This window comes from Phaseolus vulgaris, chromosome 10, assembly GCF_051622355.1.
Source record: "Phaseolus vulgaris cultivar YP4 chromosome 10, ASM5162235v1, whole genome shotgun sequence".
NCBI lineage: Eukaryota > Viridiplantae > Streptophyta > Magnoliopsida > Fabales > Fabaceae > Phaseolus > Phaseolus vulgaris.
This window is the reverse complement of record NC_143507.1, coordinates 15,752,037-15,769,243: the sequence shown is the minus strand read 5'-3', so window position 1 is coordinate 15,769,243 and position 17,207 is coordinate 15,752,037. Positions and strand designations below refer to the sequence as shown.

At 40.1% G+C, this 17,207-nt stretch overlaps 2 non-coding genes and 26 pseudogenes across 2 annotated transcripts; all 28 read right to left on the bottom strand.

Moving 5' to 3' along the window:
- Window positions 1-189: 189 nt before the first annotated feature.
- Window positions 190-308, bottom strand: LOC137819947 (5S ribosomal RNA; annotated as a pseudogene).
- A 586-nt stretch (window positions 309-894) lies between these two features.
- Window positions 895-1,013, bottom strand: LOC137819793 (5S ribosomal RNA; annotated as a pseudogene).
- Window positions 1,014-1,611: 598 nt separating this feature from the next.
- Window positions 1,612-1,730, bottom strand: LOC137819843 (5S ribosomal RNA; annotated as a pseudogene).
- A 228-nt stretch (window positions 1,731-1,958) lies between these two features.
- On the bottom strand, window positions 1,959-2,077 carry LOC137819959 (5S ribosomal RNA; annotated as a pseudogene).
- A 239-nt stretch (window positions 2,078-2,316) lies between these two features.
- On the bottom strand, window positions 2,317-2,435 carry LOC137819827 (5S ribosomal RNA; annotated as a pseudogene).
- An 873-nt stretch (window positions 2,436-3,308) lies between these two features.
- Window positions 3,309-3,427, bottom strand: LOC137819802 (5S ribosomal RNA; annotated as a pseudogene).
- A 239-nt stretch (window positions 3,428-3,666) lies between these two features.
- LOC137819813 (5S ribosomal RNA) lies at window positions 3,667-3,784 on the bottom strand (annotated as a pseudogene).
- A 5,684-nt stretch (window positions 3,785-9,468) lies between these two features.
- On the bottom strand, window positions 9,469-9,587 carry LOC137819869 (5S ribosomal RNA; annotated as a pseudogene).
- Window positions 9,588-9,826: 239 nt separating this feature from the next.
- LOC137819801 (5S ribosomal RNA) lies at window positions 9,827-9,944 on the bottom strand (annotated as a pseudogene).
- A 239-nt stretch (window positions 9,945-10,183) lies between these two features.
- On the bottom strand, window positions 10,184-10,302 carry LOC137819837 (5S ribosomal RNA; annotated as a pseudogene).
- Window positions 10,303-10,543: 241 nt separating this feature from the next.
- On the bottom strand, window positions 10,544-10,662 carry LOC137819968 (5S ribosomal RNA; annotated as a pseudogene).
- Window positions 10,663-10,902: 240 nt separating this feature from the next.
- Window positions 10,903-11,021, bottom strand: LOC137819810 (5S ribosomal RNA; annotated as a pseudogene).
- Window positions 11,022-11,261: 240 nt separating this feature from the next.
- LOC137819787 (5S ribosomal RNA) lies at window positions 11,262-11,380 on the bottom strand (annotated as a pseudogene).
- Window positions 11,381-11,618: 238 nt separating this feature from the next.
- On the bottom strand, window positions 11,619-11,737 carry LOC137819809 (5S ribosomal RNA; annotated as a pseudogene).
- Window positions 11,738-11,977: 240 nt separating this feature from the next.
- Window positions 11,978-12,096, bottom strand: LOC137819870 (5S ribosomal RNA; annotated as a pseudogene).
- A 237-nt stretch (window positions 12,097-12,333) lies between these two features.
- On the bottom strand, window positions 12,334-12,452 carry LOC137819958 (5S ribosomal RNA; annotated as a pseudogene).
- A 369-nt stretch (window positions 12,453-12,821) lies between these two features.
- On the bottom strand, window positions 12,822-12,940 carry LOC137819786 (5S ribosomal RNA; annotated as a pseudogene).
- A 237-nt stretch (window positions 12,941-13,177) lies between these two features.
- On the bottom strand, window positions 13,178-13,296 carry LOC137819815 (5S ribosomal RNA; annotated as a pseudogene).
- Window positions 13,297-13,534: 238 nt separating this feature from the next.
- LOC137819820 (5S ribosomal RNA) lies at window positions 13,535-13,653 on the bottom strand (annotated as a pseudogene).
- A 241-nt stretch (window positions 13,654-13,894) lies between these two features.
- Window positions 13,895-14,013, bottom strand: LOC137819895 (5S ribosomal RNA). Its single transcript, XR_011082477.1, has one exon. It is a non-coding gene; the product is annotated as a 5S ribosomal RNA (ribosomal RNA).
- A 238-nt stretch (window positions 14,014-14,251) lies between these two features.
- Window positions 14,252-14,370, bottom strand: LOC137819836 (5S ribosomal RNA; annotated as a pseudogene).
- A 242-nt stretch (window positions 14,371-14,612) lies between these two features.
- Window positions 14,613-14,731, bottom strand: LOC137819849 (5S ribosomal RNA; annotated as a pseudogene).
- Window positions 14,732-14,969: 238 nt separating this feature from the next.
- LOC137819798 (5S ribosomal RNA) lies at window positions 14,970-15,088 on the bottom strand (annotated as a pseudogene).
- Window positions 15,089-15,326: 238 nt separating this feature from the next.
- LOC137819819 (5S ribosomal RNA) lies at window positions 15,327-15,445 on the bottom strand (annotated as a pseudogene).
- A 239-nt stretch (window positions 15,446-15,684) lies between these two features.
- LOC137819835 (5S ribosomal RNA) lies at window positions 15,685-15,803 on the bottom strand (annotated as a pseudogene).
- Window positions 15,804-16,041: 238 nt separating this feature from the next.
- LOC137819831 (5S ribosomal RNA) lies at window positions 16,042-16,160 on the bottom strand (annotated as a pseudogene).
- A 239-nt stretch (window positions 16,161-16,399) lies between these two features.
- Window positions 16,400-16,518, bottom strand: LOC137819852 (5S ribosomal RNA). Its single transcript, XR_011082463.1, has one exon. It is a non-coding gene; the product is annotated as a 5S ribosomal RNA (ribosomal RNA).
- A 243-nt stretch (window positions 16,519-16,761) lies between these two features.
- LOC137819845 (5S ribosomal RNA) lies at window positions 16,762-16,880 on the bottom strand (annotated as a pseudogene).
- Between the last annotated feature and the right edge of the window lie 327 nt (window positions 16,881-17,207).

The window sequence follows — 17,207 nt, the reverse complement described above, 5'->3', positions numbered from 1 at the left end:
TTTCAAAATGCTTGCACCTCGAACGCGATAACTCGCTACAAAATACTATTTCTCGATCGTTTTGTAGGTACTTTCAGATTTTTATTTAGCGTTCAGCAAAAACAAAAGCACAAAAAATGTGAACTCATGGTTTGACTGTCTAGGCTAGGAAGAAGAAAAAAAACAGAACGGAAAAAAGAAATACGAAAAGAAGTGCAATACGAGGACTTCCAAGGAGGTCACCCATCCTAGTACTACTCTCGCCCAGGCACGCTTGCCTGCGGAATTCTGATGGGATCCGGTGCCTTAGTGCTGGTATGATCGCACCTGTCAAATGTAGCGCGATCAATACCTATATGGGTTTGTAGGTGGGCTTCAGTTTCAAAATGGTTGGACCTCGAACACGATAACTAGCTACACGACACTATTTAACGATTGTTTTTGTAGGTACTTTAATATTTTTATTTAGAGGTCAGCACAAAAAAGGTGAACTCATGGTTTGACTGTCTGGGCCAGGAAGATGAAGAAAAACAGAACACAAAAAAGAAATACAAAAATAAGTGCAACACGAGGACTTCCCTGGAGGTCACTTAGCCAAGTACTACTCTCGCCAAAGCGCGCTTCACTGCGGAGTTCTGATGGTATCCGGTGCATTAGTGGTGGTATGAATGCACCAGTCAAGTGTAGATCGAATAATACCTATATGGGTTTGTAGGTGGGATTCAGTTTTAAAATTGTTGGACCTAGAACGCGATAACTCGCTACACAACACTATTACACGATCGTTTTTGTAGGTACTTTAAGATTTTTATTTAGAGGTCAGCAAAAAAAAAGCACAAAAAAGGTGAACTCATGGTTTGACTGTCTAGGCCAGGAAGAAGAAGAAAAACAGAACACAAAAAAGAAATACAAAAAGAAGTGCAACACGAGGACTTCTCAGGAGGTCACCCATCCTAGTACTACTCTCGCCCAGGCACGCTTGCCTGCGGAATTCTGATGGGATCCGGTGCCTTAGTGCTGTTAAGATCGCACCTATAAAATGTAGCGCGATCAATACCTATATGGGTTTGCAGGTGGGCTTCAGTTTCAAAATGGTTGCACCTCGAACGCGATAACTTGCTACATAACACTATTTCACGATCGTTTTTGTAGGTAGTTTAAGATTTTTATTTAGAAGTCAGCAAAAAAAAAAGAACAAAAAAGGTGAACTCATGGTTTGACTGTCTGGGCCAGGAAGATGAACAAAAACAGAACACAAAAAAGAAATACAAAGATAAGTGCAACAGGAGGACTTCCCAGGAGGTCACTTATCCAAGTACTACTATCGCCAAAGCGCGCTTCACTGTGGAGTTTTGATGGGATCCGGTGCATTAGTGCTGGTATCAGTGCACCATTCAAGTGTAGATCGAATAATACCTATATGGGTTTTGCAGGTGGGCTTCAGTTTCAAAATGGTTGGTCCTCGAACGCGATAACTCGCTACACAACACTATTTCACGATCGTTTTTGTAGGTACTTTAAAATTTTTTTTAGAGGTTAGCAAAAAAAAGGCACAAAAAAGGTGAACTCATGGTTTAACTGTCTAGGCCAGGAAGAAGAAGAAAAACAAAACACAAAAAAGAAATACAGAAAGAAGTGGAACACGAGGACTTCCCAGGAGGTCACCCATCCTAGTACTACTCTCGCCCAAGCATTTTTAACTGCGAAGTTCTAATGGGATCCGGTCCATTAGTGCTGGTATGATCGTACCTGTCAATTGTAGCGCGATCAATACCTATATGGGCTTCAGTTTTAAAATGGTTGGACCTCGAACGCGATAACTCGCTACACAACACTATTTCACGATCGTTTTTGTAGGTACTTTAAGATTTTTATTTAGAGGTCAGCAAAAAAAAAAGCACAAAAAAGGTGAACTCATGGTTTGACTATCTAGGCCAGGAAGAAGAAGAAAAACAGAACACAAAAAATAAATACAAAAAGAAGTGCAACACGAGGACTTCCCAGGAGGCCACCCATCCTAGTACTACTCTCGCCAAGGCACGCTTGCCTGCGGAGTTCTGATGGGATCCGGTGCCTTAGTGCTGGTATGATCGCACCTATCAATTGTAGCGTGATCAATACCTATATGGGTTTGAAGGTGGGCTTCAGTTTCGAAATGGTTGGACCTCGAACGCGATAACTCGTTACACAACACTATTTCACGATCGTTTTTGTAGGTACTTTAAGATTTTTATTTAGAGGTCAGCAAAAAAAAAGTTCAAAAAAGGTGAACTCATGGTTTGACTGTCTAGGCCAGGAAGAAGGAGAAAAACAGAATACAAAAAAGAAATACAAAAAGAAGTGCAACACGAGGACTTCCAAGGAGGTCACCCATCCTAGTACTACTCTCGCCCAAGCGCGCTTACTTGCGGAGTTCTGATGGGATCCGGTGCATTAGTGTTGCTATGATCGCACCTGTCAAGTGTAGCGCGATCAATACCTATATGAGTTTGCAGGTGGGCTTCAGTTTCAAAATGGTTGGACCTCGAACGCGATAACTTGCTACACAACACTATTTAACGATCGTTTTTGTAGGTACTTTAAGATTTTTATTTAGAGGTTAGCAAAAAAAAAACACAAAAAAGGTGAACTCATGGTTTGACTGTCTAGGCATGGAAGAAGAAGAAAAACAGAACACAAAAAACAAATACAAAAAGAAGTGCAACACGAGGACTTCCAGGAGGTCACCTAACCTAGTACTACAAAAGATGATGCCCAATGCCCAAGCCCAAGCCCAATAAGGCCAAAGCCCAAAAAGCCCAAGTCCATCTCATGAAGGGCAAGGCCAAATATTAAATAATAAAAAATATTGTTTTGAAAGGTGCTTAGAGGGAAACATTAGAAACCTCTATTGTTAAAGAATCTTTTATTCTTTAGTTAGGAGTCTTAGGGGGGTGCGTTAGTAGATAGGTGTAGGAGTAAATAAGGAGGTGCCAGAGTGAGAGAAGGGATCACACCTTCCTCATGACTTGGATTAGGCGCCACTTTCTTTTGACTGTCTTGGCCAGGAAGAGGAAGAAAAACATAACACAAAAAAGAAATACAAAAAGAAATGCAAACGAGGACTTCCTAGGAGGTCACCCATCCTAGTACTACTCTCGCCCAAGCACGCTAGGTTGTGGAGTTCTGCTGGGACTCGGTGCATTAGTGCCGGTATGATCGCACCTGTCAATTGTAGCGCGATCAATACCTATATGGGCTTGTAGGTGGGCTTCAGTTTCAAAATGGTTCGACTGTCTTGGCCAGGAAGAAGAAGAAGAAAAAAAGAACATAAAAAAGAAATACAAAAAGAAGTGCAACACGAGGACTTCCCAGGAGGTCACCCATCCAAGTACTACTCTCACCCAAACACGCTAGACTGCGGAGTTCTGATCGGATCCGGTGCATTAGTGCCGATATGATCGCACCTGTCAATTGTAGCGCGATCAATACCTATATGGGCTTGTAGGTGGGCTTCAGTTTCAAAATGGTTGGACCTCGAACGTGATAACTCGCTACACAACACTATTTCACGATCGTTTTTGTAGGTACTTTAAGATTTTTATTTAGAGGTTAGTAAAAAAAAAAGCACAAAAAAGGTGAACTCATGGTTTGACTGTCTAGGCCAGGAAGAAGAAGAAAAACGGAACAAAAAAAGAAATAGAAAAGGAACTGCAACACGGGTCTTCCCAGGAGGTCACCCATCCTAGTACTACTCTTGCCTAGGCACGCTTGCCTGCGGAGTTCTGATGGGATCCGATGCATTAGTGCTGGTATGATCGCAACTGTCAAGTGTAGCCCGATCAATACCTATATGGATTTGCAGGTGGGCTTCAGTTTCAAAATGTATCGACCTCGAGCGCGATAACTCGCTACACAACACTATTTCACGATCGTTTTTGTAGGTACTTGAATACTTTTATTTAGAGGTCAGCAAAAAAAAAAGCACAAAAAAGGTGAACTCATGGTTTGACTGTGATGTGAATCAAATAAAGGGGGCCTTTAATAATGAAGGAAAAGATCATTCGCCTCACACTTAAAGTTGTTCTTATTAATCTTTGGAAAAGATGAGGCCCAAAGCCCAAGCCCAAGCCCAAGAAGGCCAAAGCCCAAAATGCCCAAGTCCATCTCATGAAGGGGAAGGCCAAGTATTAAATAATAAAGAATATTGTTGAGAAAGGTGCTTAGAGGGAAACATTTGAAACCTCTATTGTTAAAGCATCTTTTAGTCTTTAGTTAGGAGTCTTAGGGGGGGTGCGTTAGTAGATAGGTGTAGGAGTAAATAAGGAGATGTCAAAGTGAGAGAAGAGATCACACCTTCCTCATGACTTGGATTAGGCGCCACTTTCTTTCGAATTTAGGGGGGAATTTTGAATTTGTGTAGCTTGCATTTCAGCACCTCTAGGCTAGAAAATAAGGTGTTGCCCTTGTATATTTCAGATTTGAATTTAGACTAAAGAAACTATACTCATTTTTTGAGAGAGCATTGGAGAGCTTTGTGCCTTCTTCACTAGTCTTATCTTGATGGTTCCATGGTTACCTCAAGTGGCGGCTTGCACACTCATCTAGGAGTCTCCATCCTTCTAGTGGCGTGATCATCCAACCATACATCCATCTTCATGAGCTTTCTCCTCTCCTTCCTTCCTTCTCTTTTGATATTCATGTTTTAAGCTTGTGTTCTTGTGTTTTGGTTCGGCTAGTCATTTTCCAGCAGTTGTTCTTCTTTTTCATGTTTTGGTTCGGTGGTTTTACATTTCCAGCACTCCTTTTCAGCTTTCTTGCCTTTTAATTCATTTTAATCGGTTCAATTATGTTCTTAGCCATTTCTATTCGGTGCATTTGCTTTTCTTCTCATTTTGTTCGGTTCAATTTGACAATATGTGGAACTTCCATGAGTTTGGATTTGGTGCTAGTTTTGGTGAGTTCTTGACTTAGAACATTGATCCAATTCTAAGAAAAAGTGCCTAACTATTGTCCAATTCAAGTTGATTCCTAAGAATGTCAAGAATCATTCTCTTCTTTGCTATTGGAATCACGTCATGTGGTATCAAGAGTTTAGGTGTGTTCTTGTTTAAATTTTGAGTTGTGTTGCACTTTAACTTCAAGAGCTCTTTAATTTCTTGCAATTTAAGGTTCTGTTTTAGGGTTATTTGAGTTTACTTGCTGTTTTAATTCTTTTGCCTATCATATGTTTGAGTATTTTCCTTTTTGAATCCATACAAGTTTTGTCTTAGTCTTGTTTTTCCATAATTGTCATCACTTTTTGTAGTACTTTTATTGCTTTTGTTGTTTCTTGCTTTAGTGTCCTATAATTTTCTGAATTTGATATTGATCATTTGTGCATTTTCTGTTTTAGTTTGAATTCATGCTTGTATTCTAGACCTATACAAGTTCCTATACATCATTTTCCATTATGTCTTTGCTAGTTCATAATTCTGTTTTTCATTCCTATTAGGATTCCTTTGTTTCTGGAAACATGCTTACTATTTTTCCTTATCGCAATTGATTTACTCACTAGAAAATTATGAAATTCTGGATTTGTGTTATTCAAAGTGTTATAAAAGCATAGAAAAAAGAAGTACTCAAAAATTCAAAGTACACAAAAAATGATAAATAAAATACAAAAAGTGTACAATTCTTCCGAAAAAAATACGGTAATCTGGCAGCGATTTTGAAAAATTTATCTCAATTAATTGGCTTACTGTTTTTAAGTAATTCCAGTGCCATTATTGAGTTAACATCTTGAAGTTTCTGTGGTTTAAATTTCATAATCCATTTCGCTCTATATCATTCCAGTTAAATCAGTGAACATCAAGCACAATTTGCATAAAAAAATATTTTCCAGTAGCTAAATTTTTGTTTTCTTCATCTACTCTAGTGCTTTTCTTTAGGTATTCTTTTGTGTGCCTACTTTCTCATTGAGTTCTTTAATTTTCTTGCTTGTCTTTTGTTCATTAATCTTTGAGTTTGTCAAACATCTAGTATTCCTTTTGTTCTAGCCTTTCTTTGCTTATACTTTTTCTTGTTTGTCTTTATTGTTTCATTGGTTTTGTGGTGGTTGGCTTTGAGATTGGTGTGCTTGCTTTGACATCTTTCATTTGAGGATTCCAAGACCTCAAGATCAGATTGGTGCAAGGACATTATTTCTTTGAGAGTGACCTTTTTTCTGCCCAAATTCACTTCGGCACTTTCATTGCCAAGCTCACTGTTTTTGCTAATTTTGTTTCTTGACTTGTTTTCTGTTTTTGTGTGTTTGCTGTTTTTAATTACACATGGCTGGATTTTCAAGTGATGCATCCTACAAGCAGCATTCTCCTTCCAAAGCTTCAATCCTTGGTGAATTACATGAAGCACAACGAACCATTAGACGCTTGGAAGAGAAAATGCAAAAGATGGAGGTGCAACAAGCTAGACCATCTCCTTCTATCCATGATGAGCATCCTTCACATAGACCTTCAAAAAGAGCCTCTTCAAATGATTTTGGCCGTGAAGAAGAGCATAGGAGAAGGAGAAATCCACCACAATTTCATGGACAAAGACATCATAACCAAGGGGAAAGACATCACTACGGCAATGGCTTCTATCAAGATGCAAAGTCTAGGCTACCTTCGGTCAAGCTTCCTTGTTTTAATGGCTCTAGTGATCCTAATGTATATTTAGATTGGGAGGCTAAGTGTGAACAAATATTTGAGATCCATGAGATCCAAGATGAGCATAAGCTTAAGCTAGCCACCTTAGAGTTTAGTGATTATGCCATGAAATGGTGGCATGGTGTTGTAAAGGACATTATCTATCACAAGGGTCCTCCCGTGGACTCTTGGAACTCTTTAAAGGATCACATGCGCGCTAGATTTGTGCCCCCACATTTTAGGAAAGACCTCATGTTGAGACTCCAACGGTTTCAACAAGGCACGCTAAATGTGGATGAATATTATAAGGAGCTAGAGACGCTTGTGCTTAAAATTAAATTAGAAGAAAGTGAGGAAGCTATGATTGCTAGGTTTGTGAGTGGTCTAAGGAAGGATATTCAAGATGTTGTTGAGTTACAAGAGTATTCATCATTGGGTTCTTTAGTTCATCTTGCAATGAAGGTAGAAGCCCAACTTGCAAAGAAAAATATTTTTAAAAATATTCCCAAAGATGACTACTACAACAATTCTTGGAAGAACAAAAAGTCTTTTTCAAAATTTCCTTCCAAAGATTCTTCTTTCAAACCCAAGGATCCTAAGCCATCTACTTCTAGGCCTAAATCCCCAATTAAATCGTCTAGTCAAAAGTGTTTTAAATGTTTGGGATATGGTCATATTGCTGCTAATTGCCCTTCTAAACGAAGTATGTACATGCATGAAGGCATTGTAGTTAGTGAGCATGATTCCAATTCACCTAGACATTCTTCACCTTCTAGACCATCAAGTGGAAATGAGAGTGAAAGTCCTTGTGAAGGTAACTTATTGATGGTAAGACGTATGTTGGGCACAATTCCAAAATCTTTGAATGATACTCAAAGAGAAAATATTTTTCACACCCGATGTCTTATCAACAACAAGTTATGTTCCTTGATTATTGATGGGGGAAGTTGCACTAATGTGGCTAGTACAAGAGTTGTGGAGAAGTTAGCCTTACCCACTATCTCTCATACCAAGCCCTACAAATTGCAATGGCTTAGTGAAGTAGGTGAAATCATTGTGAATAAACAAGTCCTCATTAACTTTGCAATAGGAAAGTATAAAGATGAGGTTTTATGTGATGTTGTGCCCATGGAAGCAACTCATCTTCTTTTAGGAAGGCCTTGGCAATATGATAGACATGTTTTACATGATGGCCTATCCAATACAATGTCTTTTTCCTTCCTAGGGCGCAAGGTTATATTAAAACCCCTCTCTCCAAAAGAGGTTCATGAGGACCAAATAAAAATGAAAACTAAAAGAGAAAATGAGAAAGAAAAAGAAGTAAGTACTACACCGAGTCACACCATTTTCTCTTCTAAATCCATCATGTTGACTCGTGCTATGCCTCAAATGGACCCTCCAAGGTCTTCTTCTTCTTCTTTATCTTTTTCATTACCCAAGGTTCCTATTTCAACACCAACTTGGTTAAAATATGTTAGGGATGATTTTTTCATACCTCCTAATGGGTTTCACCATTTAAGAGGTCTTTTTCCACAAAATATCATCATTCCCAAACAAATTTTTCCCACTTGGTCGATTTATAGGACCTCCTTTTCTGCAATACCATTGGTTACAACTGCTAAGTCATGTTTTCCTTTTTCTTCCACTTTTCATTGTAAAAGTAAACTGACTTTGTTCTATGCAGGGATTCAGAATTCGTGGGCGAATTCTCTCCAACTCGGGGAGTATGATGTGAATCAAATAAAGGGGGCCTTTAATAATGAAGGACAAGATCATTCGCCCTCACACTTAAAGTTCTTCTTATTAATCTTTGCAAAAGATGAGGCCCAAAGCCCAAGCACAAGCCCAAGAAGGCCAAAGCCCAAAAAGCCCAAGTCCATCTCATGAAGGGAAAGGCCAAGTATTAAATAATAAAGAATATTGTTTAAAAAGGTGCTTATAGGGAAACATTAGAAACCTCTATTGTTAAAGCATCTTTTAGTCTTTAGTTAGGAGTCTTATGGGGGGGTGCGTTAGTAGATAGGTGTAGGAGTAAATAAGGAGGTGCCAAAGTGAGAGAAGAGATCACACCTTCCTCATGACTTGAATTAGGCGCCACTTTCTCTTGAATTTAGGGGGGAATTTTGAATTTGTGTAGCTTGCATTTCAGCACCTCTAGGCTATAAAATAAGGTGCTGCCCTTGTATATTTCAGATTTGAATTTAGACTAAAGAAACTATACTCATTTTTTGAGAGAGCATTGGAGAGCTTTGTGCCTTCTTCCCTAGTCTTATCTTGATGGTTCCATGGTTACCTCAAGTGGCGGATTGCACACTCATATAGGAGTCTCCATCCTTCTAGTGGCGTGATCATCCAACCATACATCCATATTCATGAGCTTTCTCCTCTCCTTCCTTCCTTCTCTTTTGATATTCATGTTTTAAGCTTGTGTTCTTGTGTTTTGGTTTGGCTAGTTCATTTTCCAGCAGCTGTTCTTCTTCTTTTTCATGTTTTGGTTCGGTGCTTTTAGATTTCCAGCACTCCTTTTCAGCTTTATTGCCTTTTAATTCATTTTAATCGGTTCAATTCTGTTCTTAGCCATTTCTAATCGGTGCATTTGCTTTTCCTCTCATTTTGTTTGGTTCAATTTGACAATATGTGAGTTTGGATTTGGTGCTAGTTTTGGTGAGTTCTTGACTTAGAACATTGATCAAATTCTAAGAAAAAGTGCCTAAATATTGTCCAACTCAAGTTGATTCCTAAGAATGTCAAGAATCATTCCCTTCTTTGCTATTGGAATCACATCAGACTGTCTAGGCCAGAAAGAAGAAGAAAAACAGAACACAAAAAATAAATACAAAAAGAAGTGCAACACGAGAACATCCCAGGAGTTCACCCATCTTAGTACTACTCTATCCCAAGCACCCTTAACTGCGGAGTTCTGATGGGATCCGGTGCATAAGTGCTGGTATGATCTCATCTCTCAAGTGTAGCACGATCAATACCTATATGGTTTTGCAGGTGGGCTTAAGTTTCAAAATGGTTGGACCTCGAACGCGATAAGTCGCTACACAAAACTATTTCACGATCGTTTTTTTAGGTACTTTAAGATTTTTATTTAGAAGTCAGCAAAAAAAAAGCACAAAAAAGGTGAACTCATGGTTTGAATGTCTAGGCCAGGAAGAAGAAGAAAAACACAACACAAAAAACAAATACAAAAAGAAGTGCAACACGAGGACTTCCAGGAGGTCACCCAACCTAGTACTACTCTCACCCAAGCGCGCTTCAATGCGGAGTTCTGATGGGATCCGGTGCATTAGTGCTGGTATGATCGCACCTGTCAAATGTAGTGCGATCAATACCTATATGTGTTTGCAGGTGGGCTTCTGTTTCAAAATTGTTGGACCTCGAACGCGATAACTCGCTACACAACACTATTTCACGATCACTTTTGTAGGTATTTTAATATTTTTATTTAGAGGTCAGCAAAAAGAAAGCACAAAAAAGGTGAACTCATGGTTTGATTGTCTCGGCTACAAAGAAGAAGAAAAACAGAACACAAAAAATAAATACAAAAAGAAGTGCAACATGAGAACTTCCCAGGAGGTCACCCATCTTAGTACTACTCTGTCCCGAGTTCCCTTAACTGCGGAGTTCTAATGGGATCCGATGCATTAGTGCTGGTATGATCGCACCTGTCAAGTGTAGCGCGATGAATACCTATATGGGTTAGCAGGTGGGCTTCAGTTTCAAAATGTTTGGACATCGAACGCGATAACTCCCTACACAATACTATTTCACTATCGTTTTTTAAGGTAATTTAAGATTTTTATTTAGAGGTCAACAAAAAAAAAAAGCACAAAAAAGGTGAATTCATGGTTTGACCGTCTAGGCCAGGAAGAAGACGAAAAACAGAACACAAAAAACAAATACAAAAAGAAGTGCAACACGAGGACTTCCCAGGAGGTCACCCAACCTAGTACTACTCTCACCCAAGCACGCTAATCTGCGGAGTTCTGATGGGATCCATTGAATTAGTGCTGGTATGATCGCACCTGCCAAGTGTAGCGCGATCAATACCTTTATGGGTTTGCAGGTGGGCTTCAATTTCAAAATGTCTGGACATCGAACGCGATAACTCGCTACACAACACTATTTCACTATCGTTTTTGTAGGTACTTTAAGATTTTTATTTACAGGTCAGCAAAAACAAAAGCACAAAAAAGGTGAATTCATGGTTTGACTGTCTAGGCCAAGCAGAAGAAGAAAAACAGAACACAAAAAAGAAATACAAAAAGAAGTGCAACACGAGGACTTCCAAGGAGGTCACCCATCCTACCACTACTCTCGCCCAAGCACGCTAATCTGCGGAGTTCTGATGGGATCCATTGAATTAGTGCTGGTATGATCGCACCTGCCAAGTGTAGCGCGATCAATACCTTTATGGGTTTGTAGGTGGGCTTCAGTTTCAAAATGTCTGGACATCGAACGCGATAACTCGCTACACAACACTATTTCACTATCGTTTTTGTAGGTACTTTAAGATTTTTATTTAGAGGTCAGCAAAAACAAAAGCACAAAAAAGGTGAATTCATAATTTGACTGTCTAGGCCAAGCAGAAGAAGAAAAACATAACACAAAAAAGAAATACAAAAAGAAGTGCAACACGAGGACTTCCCAGGAGGTCACCCATCATAGTACTACTCTCGCCCAAGCACACTTCAATGCGGAGTTCTGATGGGATCTAGTGCATTAGTGTTGGTATGATCGCACCTGTCAAATGTAGCGCGATGAATACCTATATGGGTTTGCAGGTGGGTTTCAGTTTCAAAATGGATGGACCTCGAACCCGATAACTCGCTACACAACACTATTTCACGATCGTTTTTGTAGGTACTTTAAGATTTTTATGTAGAGGTCAGCAAAAAAAAAGCACTAAAATGTGTACTCATGGTTTTACTATCTAGGCCAGGAAGAAGAAGAAAAACAGAACACAAAAAAGAAATACAAAAAGAAGTGCAACACGAGGACTTCCAAGGAGGTCACCCATCCTACCACTACTCTCGCCCAAGCACGCTAATCTGCGGAGTTCTGATGGGATCCATTGAATTAGTGCTGGTATGATCGCACCTGCCAAGTGTAGCGCGATCAATACCTTTATGGGTTTGCAGGTGGGCTTCAATTTCAAAATGTCTGGACATCGAACGCGATAACTCGCTACACAACACTATTTCACTATCGTTTTTGTAGGTACTTTAAGATTTTTATTTACAGGTCAGCAAAAACAAAAGCACAAAAAAGGTGAATTCATGGTTTGACTGTCTAGGCCAAGCAGAAGAAGAAAAACATAACCCAAAAAAGAAATACAAAAAGAAGTGCAACATGAGGACTTCCCAGGAGGTCACCCATCATAGTACTACTCTCGCCCAAGCACGCTTATCTGCGTTGTTCTGATGGGATCCGGTGCATTAATGTTGGCATGATCGCAGCTGTCAAGTGTAGCGCGATCAATACCTATATGTGTTTGCAGGTGGGATTCAGTTTCGTAATGGTTGGACCTCGAACGCGATAACTCGCTACATAACACTATTTCACGATAGTTTTTGTAGGTACTTTAAGATTTTTATTTAGAGGTCAGAAAAAAAAGCACAAAAAAGGTGAACTCATGGTTTGACTATCTAGGCCAGGAAGAAGAAGAAATATATAACACAAAAAAGAAATACAAAAAGAAGTGCAACACGAGGACTTCCCAGGAGGTGACCCATCCTAGTACTACTCTCGCCCAAGAACGCTTATCTGCGGAAATCTGATGGGATCCGGTGCATTATTTCTGGTATGATCGCACCTCTCAAGCATAGCGCAATGAATACCTATATGGGTTTGAGGGTGGGCTTCAGTTTCAAAATGGTTGGACCTCAAACGCGATAACTCGCTACACAACACTATATCACGATCGTTTTTGTAAGTACTTTAAGATTTTAATTTAGAGGTTAGCAAAAAAAAAAGCACTAAAAAGGTGAACTCATGGTTTGTCTGTCTAGGCCAGGAAGAAGAAGAAAAATAGAACAAAAAAAAGAAATACAAAAAGAAATGCAAAAAAGAAATCAGCAAAAAAAGATTTTTATTTAGAGATCATCAAAAAATGGTGAACTCCTGGTTTGACTGTCTAGGCCAGGAAGAAGACGAAAAACAGAACACAAAAAACAAATACTAAAAGAAGTGCAATACGAGGACTTCCCAGGAGGTCACCCAACCTAGTACTACTCTCACCCAAGCGCGCTTCACTGCGGAGTTTTGAGGGGATCCGGTGCATTAGTGCTGGTATGATCGCACCTATCAAGTGTTGCGCGATCAATACCTACATGGGTTTGCAGGTGGGCTTCAGTTTCAAAATTGTTGGACCTCGAACGCGATAACTCGCTACACAACACCTTTTCACGATCGTTTTTGTAGGTACTTTAAGATTTTTTTTAGAGATCAACAAAAAAAAGCACAAAAAAGGTGAACTCAAGGTTTGACTGTCTAGGCCAGGAAGAAGAAGAAAAACAGAACAAAAAAAACAAATACAATAAGAAGTGCAACACGAGGACTTCCCACTACGTCACCCATCATAGTACTACTCTCCCCCAAGCATGCTTATCTGCGGAGTTCTGATGGGATCCGGTGCATTAGTGCTGGTATGATCGCACCTGTCAAGTGTAGCGCGATGAATACCTATATGGGTTAGCAGGTGGGCTTCAGTTTCAAAATGGTTGGACCTCGAACGCGATAACTCGCTACACAACACTATTTCACGATCGTTTTTGTAGGTACTTTAAGATTTTTATTTAGAGATCAGCAAAAAAAAGCACAAAAAAGGTGAACTCATGGTTTGATTGTCTAGGCCAAGAATAACAAGAAAAACAGAACACAAAAAGGAAATACCAAAAGAAGTGCAACACGAGGACTTCCCAGGAGGTCACCCATCCTAGTTCTACTCTCGCCCAAGCACGCTTATCTAGCGAGTTCTGATGGGATCCGGTGCATTAGTGCTGGTGTGATCGCACCTGTCAAGCGTAGCGCGATCAATAGCTATATGGGTTTGCAGGTGGGCTTCAGTTTCAAAATGGTTGGACCTCGAACGCGATAACTTGCTACACAAAACTATTTCACGATCATTTTTATAGGTACTTTAAGATTTTTATTTAGAGGTCAACAAAAAAAAAAGGCACAAAAAAGGTGAACTCATCGTTTGACTGTCTAGGCAAGGAAGAAGAAGAAAAACAGAACACAAAAAACTAATACAAAAAGAAGTGCAACACGAGGACTTCCTAGGAGGTCACCCAACCTAGTACTACTCTCGCCCAAGCGCGCTTCACTGCGGAGTTCTGATGGGATCCGGTGCATTAGTGCTGGTATGATCGCACCTGTCAAGTGTAGCGCGATCAATACCTATATGGGTTAGCAGGTGGGCTTCAGTTTCAAAATGGTTGAACCTCGAACGCGATAACTCGCTACACAACACTATTTCACGATCGTTTTTGTAGGTACTTTAAGATTTTTATTTAGAGATCAGCAAAAAAAAGCACAAAAAAGGTGAACTCATGGTTTGATTGTCTAGGCCAAGAATAACAAGAAAAACAGAACACAAAAAAGAAATACAAAAAGAAGTGCAACACGAGGACTTTCCAGGAGGTCACCCATCCTAGTTCTACTCTCGCCAAAGCACGCTTATCGACGGAGTTCTGATGGGATCCGGTGCATTAGTGCTGGTGTGATCGCACCTGTCAAGCGTAGCGCGATCAATAGCTATATGGGTTTGCAGGTGGACTTCAGTTTCAAAATGGTTGGACTTCGAACGCGATAACTCGCTACACAACACTATTTCACGATCGTTTTTGTAGGTACTTTAAGATGTTTATTTAGAGGTAAGCAAAAAAAAAAAAGCACAAAAAAGGTGAACTCATGGTTTGACTGTCTAGGCCAGGAAGAAGAAGAAAAACAGAACACAAAAAACAAATACAACAAGAAATCCGACATGAGAACTTTCTAGGAGGTCACCCATCCTAGTACTACTCTCGCCCAAGCACGCATATCTGCGGAGTTCTGATGGGATCCGGTGCATTAGTGCTGGTATGATCGCACCTGTCAACTGTATTGCGATCAAAACCTATTTGGGTTTGCAGGTGGGCTTCAGTTTCAAAATGGTTGGACGTCGAACGCGATAACTCGCTACACCACACTATTTCACTATCGTTTTTCTAGGTACTTTAAGGTTTTTATTTAGAGATCAGCAAAAAAAAGCGCAAAAAAGGTGAACTCATGGTTTGACTATCTAGGCCGGGAAGAAGAACAAAAACAGAACACAAAAAAGAAATACAAAAAGAAGTGCAACAGGAGGACTTCCCAGGAGGTCACCCGACCTAGTACTACTCTCGCCCAAGAACGCTTATCTGCGGAGTTCTGATGGGATCCGGTGCATTAGTGCTGGTGTGATCGCACCTGTCAAGTGTATTGCGATCAAAACCTATATGGGTTTGCAGGTGGGCTTCAATTTCAAAATGGTTGGACGTTGAACGCGATAACTCGCTACACCACACTATTTCACTATCGTTTTTGTAGGTACTTTAAGATTTTTATTTAGAGATCAGCAAAAAAAAGCACAAAAAAGGTGAACTCATTGTTTGATTGTCTAGGCCAGGTAGAAGAAGAAAAACATAACACAAAAAAGAAATACAAAATGAAGTGCAACAAGAGAACTTCCCAGGACGTCACCCATCCTAGTACTACTCTATCCCAAGCACCCCTAACTGCGGTGTTCTGATGGGATCCGGTGCATTAGTGCTGGTATGATCGCACCTGTCAAGTGTAGCGCAATCAATACCTATACGAGTTTGCAGGTGGGCTTCAGTTTCAAAATGGTTGGACCTCGAACGCGATAACTCGCTACACAACACTATTTCAATATCGTTTTTGTAGGTACTTTAAGATCTTATTTTAGAGGTCAGCAAAAAATAAGCACAAAAAAGTTGAACTCATGGTTTGACTGTCTAGTCCAGGAAGAAGAAGAAAAACATAACACAAAAAAGAAATACAAAAAGAAGTGCAACAAGAGAACTTCCCAGGACGTCACCCATCCTAGTACTACTCTATCCCAAGCACCCCTAACTGCGGTGTTCTGATGGGATCCGGTGCATTTGTGCTGGTATGATCGCACCTGTCAAGTGTAGCGCGATCAATACCTATATGAGTTTGCAGGTGGGCTTCAGTTTCAAAATGGTTGGACCTTGAACGCGATAACTCGCTACACCACACTATTTCACGATCGTTTTTGTAGGTACTTTAAGATTTTTTTTTAGAGATCAGCAAAAAAAAGCACAAAAAAGGTGAACTCATGGTTTGACTGTCTAGGCCAGGAAGAAGAAGAAAAACAAAACACAAAAAAGAAATACAAAAAGAACTGCAACACGAGGACTTCCCAGGAGGTCACCCGTCCTAGTACTACTCTCGCCCAAGCACGTTTAGCAGCGGAGTTCTGATGGGATCCGGTGCATTAGTGCTACTATGATCTCATCTCTCAAGTGTAGCGCGATCAATACCAATAGGGGTTTGAAGGTGGGCTACAGTTTCAAAATGGTTGGACCTCGAATACGATAACTCACTACACAACACTATTTCACGATTCTTTTTGTAGGTACGTTAAGATTTTTATTTAGAGATCGGCAAAAAAAAAGAACACAAAAGGTAAACTCATGGTTTGACTGTCTAGGCCAGGAAGAATAAGAAAAACAGAACACAAAAAAAAAATACAAAAAGAAGTGCAACACGAGGACTTCCGAAGAGGTCACCCATCCTAGTACTACTCTCGCCCAAGCACACTTCACTACGGAGTTCTGATGGGATCCAGTGCATTTGTGCTGGTATGATCGCACCTGTCAAGTGTAGCGCGATCAATACCTATAAGGGTTTGCAGGTGGGCTTCAGTTTCAAAATGGTTGGACCTGGAACGCGATAACTCGCTACACAACACTATTTCACTATCGTTTTTGTAGGTACTTTAAGATTTTTATTTAGAGGTCAGCAAAAAAAAAAAAACGCACAAAAAAGGTGAACTCATGGTTTGATTATCTAGGCCAGGAAGAAGAAGAAAAACAGAACACAAAAATAAATACAAAAAGAAGTGCAACACGAGGACTTCCCAGGAGGTCACCCATCCTAGTACTACTCTCACCCAAGCACGCTTATCTGCGGAGTTCCGATAGAATCAGGTGCATTAGTGCTGGTATGATCGAACCTGTCAAGCGTAGCGCGATCAATACCTATATGGGTTTGCAGGTGGGCTTCAGTTTTCAAAATGGTTGGACGTCGAACGCGATAACTCGCTACACAACACTATTTCACGATCGTTTTTGTAGGTACTTTAAGATTTTTATTTAGAGGTGAGCAAAAAAAAAAGCACAAAAAAGGTGAACTCATGGTTTGACTGTCTAGGCCAGGAAGAAGAAGAAAAACAGAACACAAAAAAGAAATACAAAGAGAAGTGCAACACGAGGACTTCCTAGGAGGTCACCCATCCTAGTAGTACTCTCGCCCAAGGACGCTTATCTGCGGAGTTCTGATGGG